At 48.0% G+C, this 25,201-nt stretch overlaps 1 protein-coding gene across 1 annotated transcript in view; it reads left to right on the plus strand.

Annotated features, from left to right (window-relative positions):
• Positions 1-2,128: 2,128 nt before the first annotated feature.
• Zbtb7c (zinc finger and BTB domain containing 7C) overlaps positions 2,129-25,201 on the plus strand; it is an 88,616-nt gene continuing 65,543 nt past the window's right edge. Inside the window, exon 1 of the mRNA XM_021151066.2 lies at positions 2,129-2,251. The gene's annotated coding sequence lies outside the window, so the exon portion shown is untranslated. The remainder of the gene's footprint in view (positions 2,252-25,201) is intronic.

Genomic DNA, 25,201 nt, shown 5'->3' on the forward strand with positions numbered 1-25,201 from the left:
CTATCCCTTCCCTCATCAGCCCTCCTGCATCCCCCTCTGCCCATACCCTCTTTGCATAGCCCTGTTTCAGCAGGCTTTGTAAAGGTGTTCCAATTCTCCCTCTTCTTCTCCAAAAAGCAGGTCCTCCCTTGCACTGAAGCCATATCCACAAACAGGCTTTACCCCTCAGGCCCCCACCTCATGTTTGACCCACTAAGAGGACCCTCTGAGCCAGGCCAGCTGTCTACGTGCCCAGGACTCCACCTCTGGCCTCCACTCCCCTCCTCCCACATGCCCTCCTCCTCACAGCTGCATAAACTTCTGGCTTGCCTGTGCACATAGGCTTGCCCGCCCGCTAGCTGCTATGGTCCCTTGGCACTCTGTAGAAATCACACCCTGCTCCTCAGGGGACGGTGCTTTATGCACTTTGCCCCACATCCTCCGGTCCTTCAGCCATGCTTTATCTGCTCCAAGGAGGAGGCCAAGAGTGGCCCCCATTGCACTTTCCTACCTGTGGTTGCTGAGGCAGACCCCTTGGGTGTGCACACAACAAGCTTTTCTGGATGGGTACCGACGCCATCCGGGTCTTGTTCTGGACTATTTACCTGCCCAGGTCTGTGAGTAGAGCAGAATATCTCCCCTGGTCATGTACTTATAGAACTAGTGACTTGTGGACAAACGTTTGACTTTAAATTCTTTGTTTTATTTATTTATTTATTTTGTTTGTTTGTTTTCTTCCTGGACTACATGGTTTGGATGATGATAGACTCATTGGATCTTGGAGACTCTCTACCTGCTCTGATGAAGTGCTCCCTTCTTCCCCTCATCCCCCAATTCTGTATTCCACAGCATCCTCTCCCCCCTCACACAGTCTCCTGGGCTCTTCTGCTAATGTTTGAAGAACCTGACAAGTCCATTCCAGGCTATACAGAAACACTGCCCCAAGCACTCTGGGTTTTGTCTGAACTACAGAAAGACCCTTTCTATGGGTTCTAGGCAGACACACTCCAAGATGACTGTCATAGTTTAGTGGGAACATCTTCAAGGGCTCTGCAGCTTGAGGCCCCAATGCTAATTCTTCATGGATCACTGTAGCCTGGGTGCAGGAAGAGCAGATGAGCTAGGGAACATGGAACTGTGGCATAGGAAGGCCAAGCATCTTACAGTCTTCTGTGGTTTGTGACACATGGGACATCTGGTCAACAAGGACTCCCTCTCTGGCCCCTCCCTCATTCCTGAGAACACCCAGATGTTCAAGAGTTAATAGCCATTTCCCCAGGTGACCAGACAGCTCTGGGAGGGGGACCTGACAGAATCAACCAGTCAGAACCTCCCAGAAGGCAGTTTACAAAAAGGGCGTGGTGTGGGCAGGCTGGGGAGAGGGTGCTCGGCCACACCTCTGTAATGGTGGCTGGCCCACCCCCAAATGGGGATGGCATTGAGTCAGACTGTGAAGTGAGTGTTTGTTCATGGAGAGAGGAGGCAGTGGGGGTGCTCCCTCCTCAGACTTCATGACCCCACCCAGGCCAGGTCTCATGACCCCCAGAATCTGCAGCTCTGTGCTTATGCTTAAGGGCTGGTACTTCCTGGCTCACAAGCATGTGTGTGTGTGTGTGTGTGTGTGTGTGTGTGTGTGTGTGTGTGTATGGTTTGAGTGATCACGGTACAGTGTTTGATTTGGTTAAGTTACAATCACGACCCTTTAAGGAGAAAACATATAATTCTAGTAATTTTATTGGGCTCAGGTTTCAGGCAAATGGAAACAAAATTGCCTCTAAAAATAAAACACAGACACAGAGAATTGAATAAAACAATAATAATAAAAAGCCTCCCTTGCCTGGAGATAAGTGGTAAGGCTTTTTTTTTTTTTCCTGAAATATTAGAGAAAAGGAGGAGGATAGGGGGAGGGAAAAAATAAAACACTCCACCGCCCTTGCTTTCGTTTTACCTTTCCTAAAGGGTTGATTTGCGTATTCTAAAGAAACGCAGGGAAAGCCACTGGAGCAATTGGTCCTTGTCCCGCGTTCAACAGTACAGGTGGACGAAAGGGGCTGGCTGCCAAATACTTCTGGTTGGAGGGAGGGGTGGGAGTGCTCGCTCCAAACCACTCCTGGAATGGCTTAACTCGCCCAGCGTGAATCAATGACAACCTCTCCCCGGCTGCAGCAGGCAGGCTCCCGGAGCAGCGCTGCCGCGTGGACGCTCAGCTTCGGACCCTGGCGGCGCTCAGGACACAGCCCGGGCACGAGCAAGACGTCCGCGGGGTGGCCAGGTGGGTCTGCGGCGGCCTCGGCTAGGGTGGGATGTGATCTGGGCTCCGGGGCATCTGGGCAGCGGGGAGGAGGAGGGACGGAGCCCGGTTGGGCGCCCCGGGAAGCTCGGCGGGCGCCTGGCCCGGGTGGCGCCTCCGGCGCAGAGTGGCTCCGGCCGCCTCTGCCTGGCACCACGGCTGAATCGTTTCTGAACCTAGCCTCTCTGGATGAGGGTGCGGAGATGCGGGTCCAACCTGGGGCAGAACCTGGGACTCTGCGGCGACACTCGTAGTCTCTTCTCCTTGCAGTCTCCTTTGAGACCGCTAAAGGCGGTTGTGGACAAATATGATCAATTTAAATTGCACACCTCGAGTCCCGGGAGGAAAAAAAAAGTTGGTCTGCCGGAGTATGGGATGCAAAAACTTGAAGGGATAAAACCATAGCTATTTGACAGAAGTCGTGGTCCCCAGATGTGAGCGGAAAAATATAGGGATCCACAGATGCCCTTAAGCATTCTGATAAGATCAGGGACCTAAGGCTTGAATCTGGAGCCGGGGGAGTGGAGGGACCCTCGTGCCCTCCATCCCGAGTGGGCAGATGGGGAAAACTCTCTCTGGTCGAGTAACTCAAGCTGGGGTCTTGCAGCTCTGTGAAGGATGAGGCAATGTGGTGTGGGAAGTGCAGGGAAACCTACTCGAGAATTCACCCTGCCTCTGTCCCCCTTGCAACGTCTGAGTCCCCAGGGTCTTGGCTTAGGCAGGAGGCTAGAAGGAGTGGCCCGCCACCCCGCCCAACCCTGCATGGAGCGTCTTAGTGCTGGGTCCTGTAGTCTTCGTGCCTCATGGTGAGGATTCCCTTAGCGTCAGTCCGACTGCCATGCTGGCTTTTACTGCCTGGCTTGCGGCTGCCTGCTGGACAGACAGGCAAGGGGCAGCTGCCCTCTCGGTTTAGCAGCCAGTCCTGGCTCTGTGCCTTTCCGCTGCCGGCTGGGGCGACGCCACCACCAACCCCTCTGACTGCGGGGACTTTAAAATGTGAAGGAAGCGATCAAAGTGGGTAGGCGGGTTTTCTTCAGAGTAGATGGATTTCTGGAAGGGGCAGGAGGATGGGAGCGGGTGTGGTGATGGAGGCATGAGGTAGTGGGGTCAACTCGCAAAAGTTTGAGCCTGAGTTCCACCCCTCCCCTAGCGCTTGTACTGATTAGGTTCGGAGGAGCCCCTCTGGATGGACTTTGAGCAACCTGGGTACTACCACCACAGCCCCTTAAAGCCTAACAGGAGCTGAGTGGGGGGAAAGAAGTCCATTCTTCCAACCTCTCCCCCCAACCCCCTCTTTGGATGAGTATAGTATTTCTATGGTCCTGATCCATAAGCACGCCCCCCAAGCCACCCCCCCCCCAATCCATTCTATTTCACAGGTGAGAAACTTGAGTGTCAATCATTCCCCCAAACCACACCAGGGACAGCATAGGAGTCCAGACCCCTTACTCAGAACAGTGGACATCTGTACCAGCCAGGTCCTGTGACACTATCCCCCCCCCCCCGGAGGAGGGGGGGAGGGAGCAGACTTTGTATAACTGGTAGATAGCAGGAGACCTTTTTGAGCCCTGCCGGGAGAGGCACAGATTATTGGAATTGGATTCTCTCATTTCCCCCTCCCGAGGCATAGGATAAGCCTGTAGGTGACCCATCTGCCACTTTAAGTCATAGGCCCCTTTGAGGATTGACTGACCTTTCACGGAGGGTCACCTAAAGCTACTGGAAAACTCAGATATTTATATTACTATTCATAATAGTAGCAAAGATAGTTATGAAGTAGCAACAAAGCAGTTTTATGGTTGTGGGGGTCACCACAGCATAAGGAACTGTATTAAAGGGTGGCAGCATTAGGAAGGTTGAGAACCACTGTTCTATGTGAAACCCAGAGACGTGAAGGCTCTTCACAGACTGCCAGAGGACTTCAAGATAGACTTCAAAAAGCAGGTGACATGGGGTCAGGGACTTTAAGTAGGGAGACTGAGAGGGCAGAGATCTGCAGGCAGGTTACAAAGCCTTGACCTGCCTGGTCAGGTTCTGGTGTTAGAGATAAATCAAAGAGGCTATAGGAAGAGGGGGAGCTCAGACAGACACACTGTGCCAGAGAGCACTTGTCCACATTTTCTCCTGAACTCCACCAGCCCATTGCATTGGCATCATTAGTCCCACTCTGCAGATGAAGAAACTGAGGCTCAAAGGGATTAGGTAAGCTATCGATGAGCCCGAATTCAGAGCCACCCATCATATCCTATGTTCTTTAGAATCATAGGCCATAATTGACAAGACTGTTTCAATTACAGTATGATTGATATATAAATGAATTGGTAGAATTATTTTTTTGTTTAAAAAAATGATTATTTTCCTGTCAGACCGATTCGAAACAGCTATTGTATTGTCTGCCGTGTGTTTCTGGGCACTATGGTAAATGCCGGGCATCTGTCAGTAAATGAAATCAGCCAGGCCCTGACCTCTGCCAGTGGGAGTCGTAATGTGATCACTGGGAATGGTTGACTAAGTAAGGCTGTGGGTGGGAAGATGTCATAGGAGGCCTGGGTGACAAGGGGGATGGGAGGAGGCAAGGAGGAAGTGGGACTAACAACTGTCCCCTGCTAAAGTCACAGCACTTGTCCCTGACTCCCAGAGTGCACAGAGCAGGACCAGTCACTGCTCCGAATACCCAGGAAGCCAGGGGAGGCCCTTCCGTTCAGGTGGTCTCAGGCTTACTGAGATGGTCGTGAGCTCTGAAGTGAGTCTCTCCGTTTGGGGCACATGGTGACTGCACATGATGAAGCAACCCTGTGCAACTCCTGAGAGGACTGGCCCCTCTTCAGAGCAGTGCCAGGCTGGCTAAGAACTGCCTAGTCTGTCACAGTCCTGATACACCAGTCACACTCCTCAGTAGGCAGAATGGCATATCCCACACTCTTAGGGTTCACATGCTATTTCAAGCTCCCAATCTTACCTTAAGACATGAGCTTGCCCACTGTCACAGGACTTGGTAGTGAACTAGGACTGGTGACTCGGGTGACTGGCCTATACTAGCCTACCATGGAGGTTTCTGTGTTCACCTGGAAAGGTCCCTCTGCCCTCTTCGTTAGCCGACCAGACATACCTGCCCTCATAGAATGATGTCAGCTGGAGCCTGAAAGAGTCATACTTGTTTCGGGGTCTGCTCTGTTAACTCTCCTTCCATCTCAAGTGGCATGATAACTACCTCTAACATTAACTGTCCCTTCTGGGAGGACCACAAGCTGACAGATATCACAGCTCCTAGCTGGCTGGGTGATGCTCTGGGGTCTTGCCTCTGTGGTCTTCTCAGCACTCTGGCCAGAATGATAGTCACTTTCCCCCTTTGCCTAAAGGGGGAAGAATATCTGAGCTGGAGGTCACTGGATCAGAACGCGCTTGCTATCCCACTGTCAGGGCAGAGACGTGGTCCTCCTGCTACTGAGATGCTTAGCTGGATGAGGGTGGCTTGCACTGGACTGGCTGGCCTGTGTTTACAGCAATTACACAGGTGTATAATTGCAAAGGGATGTTTGTTGGCTCAGCCCTGCTCAGCCGTGCAGCCCCACAGGTTGGGCCAGGGAGAGGGCTGTTCAGTTTGTTTTCCTTTGGCTGGGATCTGTGGAGATGAATAGAGGGAGGGAAATCGGGTTGAGAGATTGTTGCCAAGAGCAATTTGGAGACTCCTTTATATTAGTCAGACGTGTTTTCCTTTCTGAAGCCACTACATAGCAACTTCCACGAAGGGCCTCTCTCTCTCCCCCTCTCTCCTTCCCTCTCTCTCCTCTCTCTCCCTCTCTCTCTCTCTCTCTCTCTCTCTGTGTGTGTGTGTGTGTGTGTGCGCGTGCGCGCGTGTTTGTGTTAATATTTGTTTTGATTTTTAACTTGCTAGACTTCTTATGACTAAGCAAAAAAAAAAAAAAAAAAGAGAGAGAAAGAGACCAGCTCACAGGGTGGAACAATGAAACCAGCCTTTGATGACATGCATTCTGTGTGCCGATGCTTAATAAATGTGAATACTGAGCGACCCTGAGGTTCAACGATGAACCACGATGAGAGAATTGATTTTTGGTGGATGACATTTGGGATTGAAGCTTGATTTCCGTATCCCTCAGAGGGACTTGATCCTGGGTGTAGAGGAGGAGGGACACTGGCTGCCCTTGCTTTTACCCCGTCTGACAGGTCCCTCCATCCAGGTCTGATGTGGAGGGTCTCCATCTAGGGTCACCTTTTACTCTTGCTTTCACCCTGTGCCTCTCCCTTCCCATTGAAGACATGGCAGGGATGCTCCGGGAGCAGGGGACAGAGAAGCTTGGCCAGCCACAGCCTGCTGAGCCTCGGCAGGAACCCAAGGGCTGACAGTAATACTATAGTCGACGATCAATCCATCCACAGGACAAATGAACAGGACTGCAGAGATTCCGAACTTGAGAAGTGGCCTGAGAAGGTGGGCGGTCTCTGCGGGCTCTTCCAAGTTACATACATGCTTGATGCAAGCGACCTTGTGACCCTCCCAGTGATGTCATGTAACCTGCTTTGGCCCTCAGCAATGTCTGTGCTGCCTATACGTGTATGGGAACTTACACATGCGTGACTCTCGCTTTTAGTTGTCTATGGAGTCTCTCCATTCTTTTTATATCTTTAGATTGTATTGGGCGTGTGTGGTGTTTGTGTACACAGGTATGCCATAGAGCATGTGTGGTGATTTAGCTTATAATTTGAGTTGATTCTCTCTTTCTACCCTGTGTGTTTCTGGGCTCAGACTCAGGCCACCAGGTTGTCCACACCCCTTTTGCTTGCCGAACCACCATGCTATGTTTCTGACAGATGAGTCTACTCCGTTATTTAGAGATAACCAATTGCCCCACTGATCTTTGTGAAGCTACCAGTCCAGGCCACTGCAGAATGAATAGCTCCCCTTGGTGCTTCCTTGGTGTGAGATAGGTTTAGCAGAGGACACCTCTAAGAGGCAGAATGAAGTAAGACCCTTTTTGTGGGGTGGAGGAGTTTTTGAGACAGGATTTCTCTGTGTAGCCCTGGCTGTCCTGGAACTCGATCTGTAGACCAGACTGGCCTCAACCTCACAGAGATCTGCCTGCCTCTGCCTCCTGAGGGCTGGGATTAAAGGTGTGTGCCACCACCACCTGGTGAAAATAAGAATTTCTTTTAAAGGATTGTTTTGTTCTAGATTTGGGGTGTTGTGGATGGGTTTGTCTGGTTGTTAAAGATTTATCAATTTTTCTGTGTATGTGCGCTTTGCCTACATTTGTACCATGTGTGGTTTGATGCCTGCAAAAAGCCAAAAGAAGGCATCAGATACCCTAGAGCTGAGCTGTGGGTGGTGTGGGTCATTGTGAACCTCTGTGTGAATGCTGGCCAGGAAGCCTGAGTCCTCTGTCAGAGTGACAAGCTCTTAACTGCTAAGCCATCCTCCAGCAACTTTCAGTTTGGTTTTGTCTTTGAGATGGAAGCTCAGGTAGCAGAGGATGTCCTAGAACTCCTGATCCTCCTGCCTCAGCTTTGACATACTGGGATTAAAGATGTGCCTTTGTTTTTAAATAGTAATTTCACTAAATTGTAATTTACACATGTACTTTACTCCTTCGCTGGTCTTCTAGCTTATATATAGGGTCATGTAACTATTATATAGTCTATTTTAGAGTATTTTTATCACAACAAAAAGAAGTGCCTTGCCCACTTCATCTCAATCAATAGTCTACTTTCTTTCTTTCCAGACTTATCTGTTCTGGACGTTACTCTGGATGGAATATAATACCATATGTGATCTGTTCCTTTAGTTCACACAATACTTTTCAGAGCTACTTGGAGCATGCATCAGTACTTGATCCTGGCATGGCTCTGCCACATTCTATTTATCTTCTCACCAGCTGATGGACATTTGGGTTGTTTTCACACTCCTATAAACAACGCTTCTGCGATCATCTAGGCATAAGCTTTTGTGTGGTCCTGGGTTTCATTCTCTTGGATATAGTCGTACAAGTGGGATTTCTGGTCACATAACAGTCCTGCTTAAGCTTTGGGAAACTGCTGGACTGTGTTTCCTGGTGGCACATTGCAGTTAGCACTGTGAGGAGGCTTCAGCCTCTCCAGCCCCTCATCAATACGGCTGAGTAAAATGTTTTCATTACGGTCTATTTTTTCTTTGGTGTGTCTTATTTTGCTTTTTGAGATGGGGAGAGTGGTGCTGTGCAGCCCAGATTGACCTTGTACTCTCTCCATCTTCTTCCCACAACCTCCTGACTCTTGGGGTTACAGATGTGTGACTCCTACCATTCCTGGAGGCCATCCTATTTACTAAGGTGCCCTGGGAAGCATCAGTCACGTTTGCCCTCTGGGATGTCCTATCACCAAGGTGTCCCCTGAACTCAAACCCAGTTTCCCCTCTAGGTTTCTCTGTAACAATTCTGTAATTCTCTGTGGCTGGCTGCTCTGTGAAATAATTTTTGTAATTGCTGTGATGACGGAGGGCTGATCATCTCTCAACAGAAGTAACCAAGGCATGAGGAATCGGAGACTTGCTTTAATACTACCCAAAGATTTCATAAGCTTGCCCTGCGTCTGAGCGTGTTGAGTGCAGGTCATTAAATATTCTATAGCGATTCTATAGCGTGAAATAAACTTCAGCAGTAGAAGGGGATTCCAGTAGATCCTTGGAAGAGTCACTGTGTTCAAATTTGGCCAGTGTGGCTCAAGAATAAACTGAACCAAGCTTTGTACCTTCAAATTAGTATTTAGTCCTCTAGGCCCCAGGCTTGACCACATGTTCTCATCTTGAAGCCTTTTAAAAGCTGGTGGGTGCTGGTTCCACTGAAAGAGGTGGCAGAAAAGGAATCAAAGCAGCAACCAGGTTTCGGGTGGTGGTGATGAAATCTGAGAACCCACAGTCTCCTCTGTGCCTTGTCAGGTTCTCCTTCTCCAGAGAGTTTCACACAGCTGACACAGGTAGAGCGAGTTCAGGGCAAGACTGGTCCAGCACAACATTTAATTGTGAACAGAGTTTCTGCTGCTGTTTTGAGCAACTCAGAGCCTCTGCTACAAAGAACACTCTGAAGTTCAGCTTTGACCATTCCGCATGTCACACACTCAGAGGACAGCCGTTCCCAGTTCTGGGCGCAGGAGTTAGCAGGAATTACGAAATGGAACTTACGTGCATGGAGCCACGCTCTCTGAGGACAGGGACCAGATGACCAGATGAGTTTCTGTAGCAGTCCTGGCTGGTCTGGGAATGTAAACAGCTGGGATGTGACAGGGTTTGCCTTGGTGTCACTTTCTTCTCTGTCCTCTCCCCACGATATCCTACCCACATCTGCATAGAGCCTTAGAACGTTCCCTGCCTTATTTTACTAATAGATCTAAGAGCAGCCTAGAGTCCCATTCATTCATTCATTCATTCCCCATTTAACATTTCCCAACCCCATTCTGTGAGTAGCAAATCAACCAAAGCTCAGCTTCTGCTCTTAAAAAAAAAAAAAAATGTACCAACAAACTGCAAGCTGAGAACCGTCCTGAAATGAATTCCCTTGGGTACAATTTTAGAGATCCCAGACGTAGACACAGGAGAGTCATCGAGACTTGAATTCCTGGCAAAGGGAAGGCGGTTTAATTGTGAACAGAGTTGAACTCATCTCCGAGCTTTCCTTCCCACCGTTCCTCACTGTAGCTTGGCCCTAGGCAGATTGCTCAAAAAGTGCTTCTGCCTGTTGCAATGTGCTAACCTAACCCTTCTGCATAATGACACGGTAAACACAGATGTGCAAGCGTCTATGTGCTAAGTTTCCCGGGTACAACCCCTAGGGTGGTATAGCTTAGTCCTAAGGCTGTACTATTTTTAGCCGTTTGGGAAACCTCCGTGCTGATCTCCATAGTGGCCCCACCAGTTTGCACTCCCAGCAGCAGTGCCTAGACAGCATGCATGCGTTGTCATTTGCTTCCTGGAGCTGAGCCATAAGGGCTAGGGTGAGACAGGATCTTAAAATAGTTTAAATGTGTATTTCCTTATGACTAGGATGGTGAATTCTTTTAAACTATGTATTGGTCATTTATATTTTTTAAAATATAATATCCCATGAACTCTCAAAAGCCTTCTCTGTCTATCTTTTATGAGAGGTGTGTGTGTGTGTGTGTGTGTGAGTGTGCGCATATGCATGTACTATGGAGCTCATGTGTGGAGGTCAAAGGACATTTTGTAAAAGTCAGTTCTCTCTTACTACCATGTGGATCCCAGGGATTGAACTCAGGTCCTCAGGCTTAGCACCAACTACTTTTACCCTTGGGGCCATCTCATCAGCCCTCATTATGATTCTTCCCCTGAGGGCTCTCTGTTCAGTTTATTCACCCATTCAGCGACTGGAAGGTTTGGTTGTGGTCAGGCTCTTTTGTTCTCTATATAGTCTATATATGTTCTATATAGTCTATATATGTTCTATATAGTCTATATACGAAATGTTTGTCTAAAGTTTAGTTGTCAAAGACTTTCTCCCATTTTGCCAGCTGCCTCTTCACTCCAGTGACTGTTTCATTTGCTGTATAGAAACTTTGTAACCACATACGGTCCCATCTATCAATTCTTGGTGCTCCTTCCTGTGTTATTGGGGTCTCTTTCTGTCTGGGCCTGTATCTTAACGTGTTTCCCTATTGCAATATCAACATTTTGGGCCTTATATTAAAGCCTTGGTTAATTCTAAATACATTTTTTTTGTGTGTGTGCAGGATGTTATTTTGTCTGTGGGCATCAGTTTTCTCAGAACTATTTGTTGAAGGTTTTTTTTTAACTAATGTATATCTTTGATATATATATATATCAAAAATGTGGTGGTTGTAGCTGTGTGGGTTTATGTCTCAATTCTAGTCTGTTTGCTACCTGTCTTTGTGTGTGTGTGTGTCAAAATCATGCCATCTTTGTCCCTATGGCTCTGTGGTATACATTGTGATATTTCCAACATGGTTTCTTTTTGTTTAGGATTGCTTTTGCTATTTTGCATTTTCATGCGTATTTTAGAATCTTTCCCTAGTTCTGTGAAGAATGTTATTGGAATTTTCACGAGGAAATTTCATTGCCTTGAATCTCTATGTATATTTAGCAATATATCCATTTTTACCACATTGATTCTCTTAGAACACCACCTCCCTCCATTTTTTTTTCTTTATTGTCTTAAAGTTTTAATTTCTCTTTCACCTCCTCAGGTTGATTTCTGGTCGTTTTATTTTATTTTTGAAACTACTGTGAAAGGAATTTTTTCTTTTGGAATTTCTCAGCATGTTAGTTATTGTTAGAAAAATTAGTGGACCTGTATTCTGCTACTTTGCAAATATTTATCAGATTTCGGTGTTTCTGGTTGAACTTTTCAGGTCCTTTATAAGCATGATTTAAGGATCATGTCAGCCACAGCTGAGGTCACTTGGCTTCCTGCTTTCCTACCGATTCCTTTCCCATTGCTGCAGCAAAAAGTTCAGGTACTACACGGAAGGAGACTGGAGAAAGTGGGTACTGTCTTGCTCCGTGTTTTAGATGAACTCGTTCAGTTTCCCCTCGGTTGGTAGAGTGTCAGCTATAGGTTTGTCTTACGTAGCCTTTATTACATTGAATTAAAACTCTTCTGTTTCTAATGTCTTCAGGGAACACAGCATGAAGGGATGCTGAACGTCGTCAGATGCCTTTGCTGTGGCCATTGAGATGACTCTGGCTTCTGTCCTTAAATCTACTTCGGTGCTCTAATATATATATATATACACACACACACGTGTGTGTGTGTGTGTGTGTTTCTGTTTGTATATGTTTGACCCACCCTTGCATCCCTGGGGTGAAACCACGTCGGTCATGATGTATGATCTTCTTAATGCATCCTTGTGTCCATCCAGAGATACATGGGTAATGAAAATGTGATACCTGTACACCATGGAATTTTGTTCAGCCACAAACACTTGCAGGAAAAAAAATGAGTGGAACTGGAAATTATTATGTTAAGTGAAATAAGCCAGACTCAGAAAGTTAAATATCACATGTTCTTTTATAGGTGGATCGCAGATTTTAATTTTTATATTTTCATATCTATGGGAGAGTGGAGGTTATGAAACTAGAAAGTGGCCCATGAGAATGGAAAGAATAAAGAACGCACTCCATCTGAAAGCAGAGGAGGAGTGGGGAGGGGTGGGGAGTGGGATGGGGAGGACTCCCCCCTCCCCCGCTGAGTCAAGTGGAGGAGGAGGGAAGGCAGCAGCTTTATTCCAGAGATCTGAGCTCTGCGCTCCAGCCTTGGCTCCCACCCCATAACCCTAGCTGGACAATTCATGGGACAGCTGTGTTCCGAGGACCGAAATAATCAGTGTTTATTAAAGCCCTTGGAGGGGGCCTCAGGGAGGAGGTGAAGAAGGGTCGCATTTCTACTTTCCAACAAGAGAGAGCCAGGTGAGGAAACTTGAGGCTGCTTCTGTGTAGGCCCTGAGCCCCTCCCCTCCCTTCCTGGGAATGCATAGAGGACTGCAGCTTTGGGAGGTGGGAGACATTTTTTCTGTTTTTAAGGAAGGAAGAGCCTTGAAGGTTCATTTGAATAGGGATTAATGTTCCTATGGCCTGGACCTGCTGAGAAGGAGAAATTCTAGGAGGGTGGAAGTTGCAATCAAAGGAAATGGGCTTGGTGTGCTTCCAGCTAGTGAGGAGGCCTCCTGCTTGGCAGCTTTGAAAGGAACACGTTTGGGGGAGTCACCTGGGCATGGCTATGTTGCTCTGGACTATGTGTATGGGGTGTGTGTGTGTGTGTGTGTGTGTGTGTGTGTGTGTATGTGTTTGTGTGTGTGGCGTTCCTTTGGGTGATTGTGTGTGTATGTATGTATCTATGTGCATATGGTGTTCCTGTGTGTATATATGTGTGTGTGAGCATGTGTGTATGTGTATATGTGTTTGTGTGTGTAGTTTCCTATGTGTGTATGTGTGTGTGTGAGCATGTGTGTATGTGTTTGTGTGTGCATATGTATGAATGTGTATATGTGGGGTTTTTTGTATGTGGTGTTCCTGTGTGTATGTGTGTGAGCGTGTGTGTATGGGTGTATGTGTTTGTGTGTGTGGTGTTCCTGTGTGTGTGTATATGTGTGTGGGCATGTGTGTGTATGTGTATATGTACTTGTGTATGTGTGTGTGTGTGTTTGTGTGTGGTGTTCCTTCGTGTGTATGTGTATATGTACTTGTGTATGTGTGTATGTATATATGTGTTTGTGTGTGGTGTTCCTTCGTGTGTATGTGTATATGTATTTGTGTATGTGTGTGTATATATGTGTTTGTGTGTGGTGTTCCTTTGTGTGTATGTTGTGTGTGCATGTATGTGTGTATGTGTATATGTGTGTGTGAGCATGTGTGTATGTGTATATTTATTTGTGTGTGTGTGTGTGTGTGTGTGTGTGTGTGTGTGTGTGCATGTCCTGGCTAAACACCTAAACTTAGTTGAGGTAACTAACTAATTTAAAGGTAATAGGGACACTGGGGAAGTTATGAAGCCTGAGTGTCCTTGGCGCTGTTTTGAGAATTGTTTTTCAAGACAGGGGTTCACCCTGCAGCCCAACCTGGTCTTCTTGTCTCCCCTTCTCAGGTGCTTCCCAGTGCTGGGGTTACAGGCATGTGTCTCTGGGCACACCTCTTAGCCCTTGATTTTGTTATTGTTTATTTCTTCAGTTTGGTATGAGTTTGGGCTTTGGGTTTTTTTTTGTTTTTTGTTTGTTTGTTTTTCGAAACAGGGTTTCTCTGTATAGCCCTGGCTGTCCTGGAACTCACTGTAGACCAGGCTGGCCTTGAACTCAGAAATCTGCCTGCCTCTGCCTCCCGAGTGCTGGGATTAAAGGCATGTGCCACTATGCCCAGCTTTTGGGCTTTTTTTTAAAGACTTATTTTATTTATGTGCATATGGGGGTGCCAGTGAAGATCAGAAGAGGGCATTGGACCTCCTGGAACTGGAGTTATAAGTAGTTGTGAACCACCTCATATGGATGCTCAGAGCCAGAGTCTGGTCCTTTGCAAGAACAGCAAGAGCTCTTAACTGCTAAGCCATCTCTCCAGGTCCTGACCCTTGGGTTCATTTGATTTTTCTCTCTTCTTAGCGTCTTAGGACAGGGAAGCAGATATTAATGCAACCTTCTTTCAGTTTTTCCTCTATTGCTGTACCGCCCTCCACCCCACAGGCGCCTGCCCACCCTGGCATTCTTCTGTGTTCCATAGTTGGTCCCCACAAGCTCTTCCCATCCCTCCAGAACTTTCCTTACCCCCACGGCTCTGAGGGGATAAGGAGAGTTGGTTCTAGGAAAACCCAGCTCTTCATACCAGGTCACAGGCTACAGCCTCCCTGTTCAGATTGTGTGGTGTTAATGGCGTAGACTGGCAGGTCCACCCATCTCAATCCTTCAATAAGGAGAAGAGAAGCACTTTTTCTGGAAAGTATGGGGCCAGCCGCACCTATGAAGAGGGAGCCCTGGTACCATGGGAATCACAGGATGCAGAGACTGCTTGTTAGGCCTGTGCTCAGGATCAGCTGCAGGTGGCTGAGTCGGAAGGAGGGCCTGAGATAGCAGGGAAGGGACAGCAGTTGGTAGGCCTGGCTGGGAGGGCCGGGAGTGACTGGAAAGACAAGCTGTACTGAAGGGGCAGAGCCTTCCTCCTCCATGCACTGGGCTTCTTCCAGATGCGGTCGGTGCGACCTCAGGCAGGTGGGGGTTTAATAGAGCCTAGCAATTGTTCCCATTCCAGATGTCTCCCGCCTTGGGAAGGAGTGTTTCAGCAGGCTGCCGTGGGTGGGGTGTTCTACCCTGCCGCTCCTTCCCCACTCCTTTCTCTGACACTGCTCCATGCTTAGAGGCAGCTTCCCACCGTGCTCCCTGCCCCCTCCTTTTCCACTCCCATGGCGTAGCCTCTGAGTGAACCTGGCCTCTAGCTCTTGGAAGCTTGTCCAATAACAAGAGCACGGACGAGCTCTGCAAACACAGGCAGAGGAGAGAGCTGAGCGCTGGCTGGGAGGAGAGGCCCAGTGGGCCTGGCTTGAGGAGATCTGAGGAGAGAACAAAGTCATTCCCAGAAGGAGGAGCGCGAGCCCATAAGCCTTTCCACAGCTAACAGGGACACCAGAGGAAGGACATGGTCAATGGGGACAGTGCAGCACCCACTGTTGTTGGCCAAGCCTCACCTTCTCAGCAGCTGCCATCAGTCTAGACGAATAAGACTGAGCTTGAAGGGAAGCATAAGTCTATACAGTCATCACTCCCTCCGCTGGCTGGTCTGGGAGGGAATGCTGTCCAGTCGGATAGAGGGATACGCTGAGGGTCCAAGGAGATGGTCAAGGCTGGGATGATGACAAGCAAGGCCACGTGACACAGGCTCTTAGCCCATAGGCACTGAAATCAGGGGCTGAGGCCAGTCTCTGCTCTGTCAGTAGTAGGTTCTGCGACCTTGACCTAGTTGTTTGAGCTATCTAGCTGAGGTTTCCCTGTTGGCACTGAGAATGAGGCCCCCGGGAATGATAATCAGGCTTTCCAATGATGCCTTGGCTGGTAGAGCATGCTCTCTACATGGGGGCCTTGGGAAGGACCTTTGCTGAGCTGAGCATACCCTTCCCATACCTACCATACCCTGCCGCTCTCCCTCCACCCCCTGCCAGCCTTTCCTGTCTCTTTCTGTGTGCCTGAAGGTGACCGTTCTAACCCATATGCAGACGGGAGGGCAAATGTCCCCGCCTCCTGTCCTGTGATGCTCAGATTCTTCTCACAAATGTTCACCCAGGAGCTGCCGTCTGTGGCTCCACAGCTCCACAGACTCAGTGGAGAACTCCATCTCCCACCGCAGGTTTCTCAGAGTGACCCATGAGACCCAGAGCCATGTAAGTGTCCCAGGGAATTCTCCCAAGAGAGTGAGAGTGGTCACCATGGGTCACTCAGGAAGCCGTTCCCAGGAACATGAAGCGGGTGAGAGCCCTCACTTAGACAGGATTCCCCCTGGGGCCTTGAGCTGTCCAGAATTTTGGAAGTAAGCTTATTTTGGAATACAACGGGGGCTTAAGCTCACAGTCAGTTGTGGGTGATCGAATTCAGGAGAGGTTGATGGGGGGTTGGGAGAGGGTCACACTGGCTAGAGCTGAGCCCAGAGCAAAGCTCTAATGTGACAGAAGACAGTCAACACTCAACATTCAGGTTCCAAGGCGTCCTGGGTACACGGTGTTAAAGGGGAAGTCATTCCGTCTGTGCAGCCAGAAACTCCCTAGATCTAACAAATGTGGATCAGCATTAATGAAAAATTGCCCGGTAATGAGTTTCTCAAAGTAATTATTGCTGGGGACTCAATCAGAAAAAGGTAATTCTGAAGGGGGAAACCAGCGTGAGGGGCGATGAAGAAAATAGAAAACACCAGCACAAGCATATAAACGTTTGAAATAATATCCTTTGATAAGATCAGACGTTATAAAAATAACATCACCGAAGACGAGTCTGGCCGTGTGTGTGGCAAGTCCACCGCCGGGCTGCAGGTGCTCTTGTGCTCCTACAGCAGCTCTGCAGCTACCTCAGACTTTCTCTGCGCTTGGCAGTGCCCGGGGATGGGGTTACAGGATGTCCCACATTCTTAGAATGCACAGCCTGCTCCTGCCCTGCTGCCACCCCTTGCCAGAGGGCCATCTGCTGGACAGCATCTCCCAGGCAAGAAGGGCTCTTTGGCAGTGCTGCTGCCCTGAGTCACCTGGTCTACTGGGACCACCAAATGAGGTGACGGTAGCATTTCCCAGCCACTACTGCCACCACGATAGCATGTACCAACAGTCAGTGCCTGCCTTAGATTATTTCCAGGTTATCCCTATATTGGCCATTGCAGCTCACAGAGATGTTAGGAGACGGGGTGACATCTAGGGTCCTTTCCCAACTAATGTTTAAGCTCCTCCAGTCTATGTCCCCCAGAAGGTGCCTTTGCTGTCCTAGTTCATCTTTCCCTCCGTGCCTCAGCCCTTAGCACACAGGAAACCAAGAATGCCATCAGAAGGTGAGTGTCAGGCCTCAACCCTAAGATACTGGGATGCGCTGTAAGTCCTCTGCGTCACTGTATCAGAAGAGTCTGGACACCCGGAGTCACACCCCAGCTCCGGCTGCCTTCCCTGTAATCAGGACTAATTGAATCAGTAACAGGAGAGACGATAATTCAGTGGTAAAAGTGTCTGAAGGGGCCGTTAGCAGCGGACTGTGGGTCTTGTACGTTGCATGTACCTAGTTTGCTCTCCAGACAGTGGTGCCAGACTCTATTCCAGTCTGTGCACCCTGTGTTTCCTAGAATCTCCCGCGGGACACCCATTCCCATCCCTCTCATCCCAGCCTCATGGAATCATAGTCACGGGCACAGAACCCAGGCTTCGCTTGGACTGTTTCATCAACCCACAGAATGTGACAGCTCTAGTAGCTATGGGTCACCTTGCCCCAAAGTACGTGTTGGCAATTAAAGAAGCCAATCTGCCTGGAGCGATGGGGAGATAGTACCCAGCCTGAGATCCCCAGGTTGTAGGGCTAATCTGACAACTGGGTTGATTCTTGGCCGTCAGCTTTGCTTTAACTGGTGTGTTACCTGGCTTCACTAAGCCTGAAGACCACAGGTGGACCGGGCACACAGCTTACTTGGAATCCTGGAACCCCATCCCTACCCACTTGCCAAGCCAGATTGCTCTTGATCCTTTGGCCAGACCCCTGGTTCCTTCCACTTCCTCTATCCCAGCTCCTCCCCTTCCTCCGTCCAAGCTCCTCCCCTTCCTCCGTCCCAGTTTCTCCCCTCCTCCATTGCAGCTCCATCCTTTTGTGCCCCTTTGTTGCCTTCAGCCATTTCATGGAGCTGCTGAAGTTTCTTCAGTCAGTCTAATCCCAATAGTCCCTGCTACTCTGGGGCTTCTCTGTAGCACATACAGACAGGACAGAGCATCGAGTCCCTGCCCCCTACTTCTCACATACCCAGCTCCAACAGCTCTGTGCCCATAAAATAAAGATCACACAAACACTTAGTCATTTACGATCGATGCATGTATTCAGAAAGAAAGAGCAGCAACACCCGTTGACCCTGTATAATCAGTGCAATGTCAGACACCGTTCAAAGAATCAGACAGGGTGGGTGTGGCGATGCATGATGTAATCCCAAAACCTTGTATCACTTGAGATCCTCCCACCTTAGATCTAAGGTTACGGGAATGCATCCTTAAATGCCACTGTGTCCAGCTTTTTAGGTGGGGGCTCGGGATTTGAACTCACGTCTTCTTGTTTGTGTGACAACCACATATCCCCAGCCCCAACTGCTCTGTTTTAATAGTTCATCTGACTAATTCTGTGCATTCTGGGGTCGGGAAGACTAATCTGAGTAAAGTGTGCATATCTCCTTTCTACTTACGGTTTATAGAAAATTTACAAAGTCAGAAAAGTAAAAGAAAATAAGAGCTTGAATGATTTTAGCACTAGAAATAACTTTCTTTTTTTTTTAAGATTTATTTATTATTATATCTAAGTACACTGTAGCTGTCTTCAGATGCACCAGAAGAGGGTGTCAGATCTCATTACGGATGGTTGTGAGCCACCATGTGGTTGCTGGGATTTGAACTCAGGACCTTTGAAAGAGCAGTCGGTGCTCTTAACCACTGAGCCATCTCTCTAGCCCCTAGAAATAACTTTCATTCGTGCTATTAATATTTTGGTGTATCTACTTCTATAACCAAATTTTTAAAAATCATATATTTTTCTCTTAAACAAAAACTGTAATTCTTTGTCCCCTAAACTGCTTCTCACCTGGTACTTTATCTTTGAGTTAGTCGCTCCCAGTAAATCTCTTTGCTGGGTGCTGGGTGCTGGGTGCTGGGTGCTGGGTGCTGGGTGCTGGCCGCATACTATTCACTTGTGTTCCATAATAGCTATATAGATCTATGTATTTAGATCACTTCCTAATTCCCCTATAATATAAATGTCATAAGAGTCTTTCTTTCTTTCTTTCTTTCTTTCTTTCTTTCTTTCTTTCTTTCTTTCTTTCTTTCTTTCTTTCTTTTTTTTGAGACAGGGTTTCTTTGTATAGCCTGGCTGCCCTGGAACTCACTCTGTAGACCAGTAGACCAGGCTGGTCTCAAACTTAGAAATCCACCTGCCCCTGCCTCCCAAGTGCTGGGCTTAAAGGCATGCACCACCACTGCCCAGCTGAGAATAAGTATTTCTATTCTGGCTCCTATTCGGATTATTTATTGTATTACACAAGGACAAGTCAAAGATCTTAATAAATATTTTACCGTTAAGAAACATTTAAAACATGTACATTTGTAGCATGTATGGCAAAAAATTGAAATTCCATGTTAAAAAGAGCTTTCAGAAGCTCAGACTAGTCCCTGTATTTCTGGGGCATAAGAGATGCAAAGGAAGTGATGGCTTACAAATGAATCAAAGGGTTCTCACCTGTGCATATGTGAGCGGCAATGTAGATATGTCAGTGACTGGTTTGTACACAGGAAAAGGCACACTCCAAGCTCCACAACCCCCTCTTCACAACACACCCTTTTGAAGCCTTCTATCCAGACTGATACAGGGATAGGAGAGCTTTGTAGGCAATGCTTTATGAGATGGATTTAAATGGCCCTGGCCTGGCAGCTGAGTGATACTGGCCACCTCCATGCAACACCTCTGAGACCTGGGTTCTAGACTGTCTGCCCTGGGTGGGATGTACAAAAAAGGCAGGAGCCCAGAGAGAGCAGAAAGGACAGAGACTGTGCAGTCCAGGTCCCAGGGTGATTTGGTTACGTTAGAAAGATGACAGGCAGATAGATTGTGCCTTGCTCCTTGTTGTCAGCAGCAGAGGGAGGTAAGGCTAGCATTAGACTCTACCCCTGCACACACACACACACACACACACACACACACACACACACACACACACATACTCCTCGTACTGTTAGCTCCTTGCCTAGCAACCATGTCACAGGCTCCGTGGCCTCTTTGGTGTCTCTTCTCATCAAGCACACAAGGGGATGTGCCCCAAGTCTAAGTATAAGAAAAGCACAAAGAGAGGGCCCAGCTCAAGGTTGCCATCATCTAAGACAACTGGTAGAGGGGAAAGGTCCAAAAGGACACCTGAGGTCCTGGCCAGTGACAGGCAGGCATGAAGGGAATGGGCCAAACATCCATGATAGCTGCAGTCAGGCCAGCGCATGGCTGATCCCAGTGCCCCTGGCTTGGATACCAGAGGTAATGGCAACAGAAGGCAACATTGTCCTGTGAACCTGCCCTGAGGTCAGATTGTGGGTGGCATGGTGGTGTGAACTGTGGTTCCACACAGATGGCTGGTTCTATAAATGTGTTTATGGGCCCAACATATGCACAGCAAGTACTGTATTCCATCAGAGTCCACAGGCAACCAGGGTCTGTTACTGCCCTCCAGGAGGACACAGGTCAGAGAGGACAGCAAGAAGCTGCTGAACAGGACATAGTAAGAACCGTACTGCTCCATACAGAAGTGGGCTTCCCCTCTTCCGCCCAGTGACACCAGGAAGAACTGCTGTGCCATGGAGGGAGGCTGGAATGACACACTTATATTTTTACTTTTTTTTTCTAGATTAAAAAGAAAACAGCATCCGTGAATATGTAAAAAAAATACATATAACTATATATGTGTATATATACATATGTTGGTATCTATATTAACAAACGTTAATGAGTCTCAACTCTGCAGATATGGACACAGATGCAAATATGTCAAATCACCTGTTCATATACGAGGAAAGGGGATACTCCAAACTCCAGGACTCCTCCTTTTCTATAACATAGCCCTTGAGACCCTGCTGCCCAGATCTATACAGGGATTATGGCGCTCTCTCTCTCTCTCTCTCTCTCTCTCTCTCTCCCTCGCTCTGTGTGTGTGTGTATATATATATATATATACACACACACACACATATATATATACACACATACATACTTTATACATATATACATACATATATATGTACATACATATATACATATATATGTCGGTCATCAAAAGGTAAATGGAGAAGAATGGAGAATTAGTGGGTAAGCAATACCAGGTCTCTGGGGTAGTAAAAGGCTAGAAATAGGTAGCAGTAATTATGTGTGTGTTTTTGTGTAAGTTTAAGGTAAAATTAGTATCTTTCAAAGTAGCTAAACTGCAACTTTGTTTCGCAGCCTTTGGAGTGCACACAGTCAAGTCCAACTGCACTCGTCTGCAGCCAGCTATTCTCCCTGGGAGTTTCCACAGTTCATCTGTGCGAAGGCACAGGGCTGTCCTCCTCCTTACTGAGTGGCAGGCATTTCACCATGCGAACTAAACCACAGCCTACTCATCCTTTGTTCTTAAATGAGTGACACCAGAGATGTTTCCAGGGCTTTTGCTCTTAAAAACAATGCTTCTGGGAACATCGGTTTCTGTTCTCCCAGAACACATGCCTGGGAGTTTTTCTGCTCTGCATCAGGAGTGGAGTTTCTGGGTAAGAGGCTGCGTACATGTTCAACTTCATAACACACTTGCAGGTTGTTTCTGTAGAGCAGGACCATTGCTATCTCCCTGCTGTCCAGCAGGTCTGGGTTACCCCCACGTCCTCAGCAAGAGCATCAAGGTCTTTTCTTGATCTCTAGATTCCCATTCTTGAGTTTACAGCAGCCCCATTGTCATGGTGGCTGTTGTCCAGGGCAGACCTGCTTCCTCCAAGCCAAGACCCAAGGAGGATCTCAAAAGTAAGAAAGGCCTTTGTGAGACTACACAGCCCTTGCTTTACAGACAAGGAAACAGAGACCCAGAGTGAAGACAGACCTAGTATCTGGTCAGGGTGTTTCACCAGCCATCTGGAGCAGTAGTGAGTAGCCTGCTTCTTGGAGTGAGCTGGGCTGATGGAGGGCAGAGCCTGCTTCAAACAGTCCATAAGCAGAGCTACTGTTACTGCCTGGCTATAACTGCACCAGCACCTCTGGGAGCCAGAAAACCCCTTGAGATGGATCTGGGTCCATGGCTGAGTCTGGGATGAGTTCATTGTTTGCACATGTTCTGTCCCTAAGACCCTGGAGGGAATGCCCGACTTGGGGATTTCCTTGGCTTTCCCCTTGACTGGGAGCCAAATGAAAATGGCCACACCCTAATAGCACCAAATGAGGCCAAGTGACCTAGACCAGCTGGGATAGTCCCTCTTTTCTCTCACTATCCTGCTGAATAGAGTAAGTTCCAAGCTGGCCAGAGGCCAGTTTCACTCCAGTGCTACTTTCTCTTGGTTTTCCTGGTCACTAAGCATAAGGGGTATAATCTGCTGAGTTTTCCCCCCCTCTGGCAGATCCACAACCCTAAGAAGAAGAGAGGACCATCTCGGTTTGCACATAACTGGCTGGCTAGGGGAAGGGGGTATCATTAGAGGGCATCTAAAAGACTCTACTGGTCAGCAGGTCCAAAGACTGGACCTTCTTTTCACATCCCTTCCTACAACAAAATGCCCATCAGAAGGCAAGGACAAACCCCAGGATTCCCAAGTCAGGACCTGCCAACTCAGGGTTCTATGGGCACATTTTTCTATTTGGTTCCTTCCCACTGGCAACCTTGTATTGCTCCCTCAGAAACCCCAGTCCACTGCAACCGTCAGCATGTGGTCCCACAAAGTTATGAAGCTCAAAATCATAATCACCGAAGTGCATATCTTATAAAACTGGATACAAAAGACAAGGGAAAATAATCCCATCAACGTAGAACCGAACCCCTCTGCGTTTATGTTTTTCCTACTTCCCCTCTGCAGGCAGAATGAAGATTTTACTGCATGGCTGCTTCCCCGACTTCTTTTTCCCCTCACACATTTATAGTAAATTTTTCCCACAAAAAACTGGGCATAATTTTAAACTGTTTCAAGTTAGAAAAGTGACATACTGTCTGTTGTAAAGGAAGAAAGAGGGCAGCAGAGGAAGGATGGAGTGATAAGCAAGAAATGACAGCTAAACGTATAATCTTGGAATTCTTCTGAATGTTATACACACACAATATGTATATATGTATATGTGTATATGTGTGTATGTGTATATATGTGTATGTATATATACACATACATATATATCTGCAAACATGTTTTGGATGTCTCTTTTTTAAAACAAACAAACAAACAAACTAGGATTGTTTCGTACACATTGTCTGTACCTGCTACAATCTAGCCCAGCATATCCCTTATGTCAGTAAGTCACCGAGCTGTGCTATTTTAGTGGCCACAGTCACTTCACTGTATAAATGTACAAGCCCACTCTTTCTATTTATCTAATGTGCCTTTTTGTTGAACATTTAAATTTTTTCCACAACATAGCAACACCAAGGTTAACATTAATGTAAACCTAGCCACTGCACACACTTAACTATTATTAGGATAAACAAATGTGGAATTGTTTGCTCAAAGAAAATGTAACTAATCATTTTGGGGTCTTAGGCTACTTAATTGCCTAGCCAAAGGTGTATGTGTGTGTGGGGGGGGGGGAGCTGTGGTTAAGGCAAGGAGGTTACTGTATCCCAGCAGGAAGGTTAGCTCAGAGGCAGGGGAAGGAGCTCTCCACTCTGGGAGGACAGAGATGAAGGAACAGGAGGCCTGGGAGGGTGAGCTGGCACCTGTGGAAGTCCCCTGGGGTTAGACTCAGGGGCACCCAGGGGTCTGCCTCTCCAAGCAGGTTTTCTGAGACCGACTTGGAGAGTGGAAAGGGTCCTCTTTTGTCCTTCTCTGTGCTCTGCCTTGAGAGTCCCAGGGACATGGACCTGTGAAATATAGGAGGTACTAAATACCTTTGTGCAAAACAGTGTGGGGGGATGGGGCAGGGCGGGAGTACTCACTCCAGATGACTCCAGCCAGGCAGGCTTGTGCCTGGTGGGGACACAGTTTTCAGAGGGTACTGGAGGGGGGCAGGCTTTCTGGAGAGTAAGGTTGGGAGGAGGGGAGAGAACACTAGAATGTCCCAGTGTGGAGAAGGAGGAGGAGACTAGTCCTCAGAAGGTCCACCACTGGGAACATGGCCATGGGGACAGAAAGTGAGCTGTCAAGGGGCCAATGGGAGAAAGACATGACAAGCCCTGTAGTCCCGAAATAGCGGGGCCTCTGCCATCCCTGCCCATCCTTGGTTTTCCAGAGGCTCCCCGGAGCCTGTCCTTCTCTGGAACTTGAAGTTCCAAGGCAGCTACTGTCCGAGAAACAGTGCTTAGGAAACTGCCTTTGGTGCACCTGCACCGGCTCAGTCAGGAAGGGTGTCAGCCTTGTAAGCCTGCCGACCCGAGTTCAATCCTCTGAGACCTCTGACTTCCACGCTCCACGAAAACAACGACCACAGCAGAGACAGAGACACAAGTGAGAGCGAGGTAGAGAATTTGTGAGCGGAATGATCACTTAGGTATTGCATCAAACAAACACCCAAAACAACGCAGGCACGGAGAGAGACAGCGGAAGAAAAGACACAAGGCAGGCTGAGTGAGGCAGGGCCTGAGATGGGAGCAGGGCTGAGCATGCCTCTTGTTCATGGACCCAAATGCATGTAACTTACAAAAAGAAAAAAGTACTGCCCTATTTTGAAAGACATTCTAAGTGCAGTTGAACTAACAGCTCACCCACACCCTGGGGAGCCTGGAATTTTTCCTCAGCAGGGACAGTCCTCAGAGAAACTTGTACCATTAAAGGGGTTCAGTCCATATGGACTAACTGGGTGCAAGAAGGCCCCATTAACAAACAAGAAAGTGGAGGCACCTTGAGATAAACTAACCTGACAGAGATTCAAAGACCACAATCTTGGCTTGTTACATCTTGTCACATTCTCTATACTGGCTGTGGTTTGGAACTGTCCCTCAAAGGCTTGGTCCCCAAGACACTTGTTAGTATCAGTGTGTCGTCATCAGCCCGTTGCCGTCCTCTAGCAGGGACGAGGAGTGACCAC

Source organism: Mus caroli, chromosome 18, assembly GCF_900094665.2.
Source record: "Mus caroli chromosome 18, CAROLI_EIJ_v1.1, whole genome shotgun sequence".
Taxonomy (NCBI): domain Eukaryota; kingdom Metazoa; phylum Chordata; class Mammalia; order Rodentia; family Muridae; genus Mus; species Mus caroli.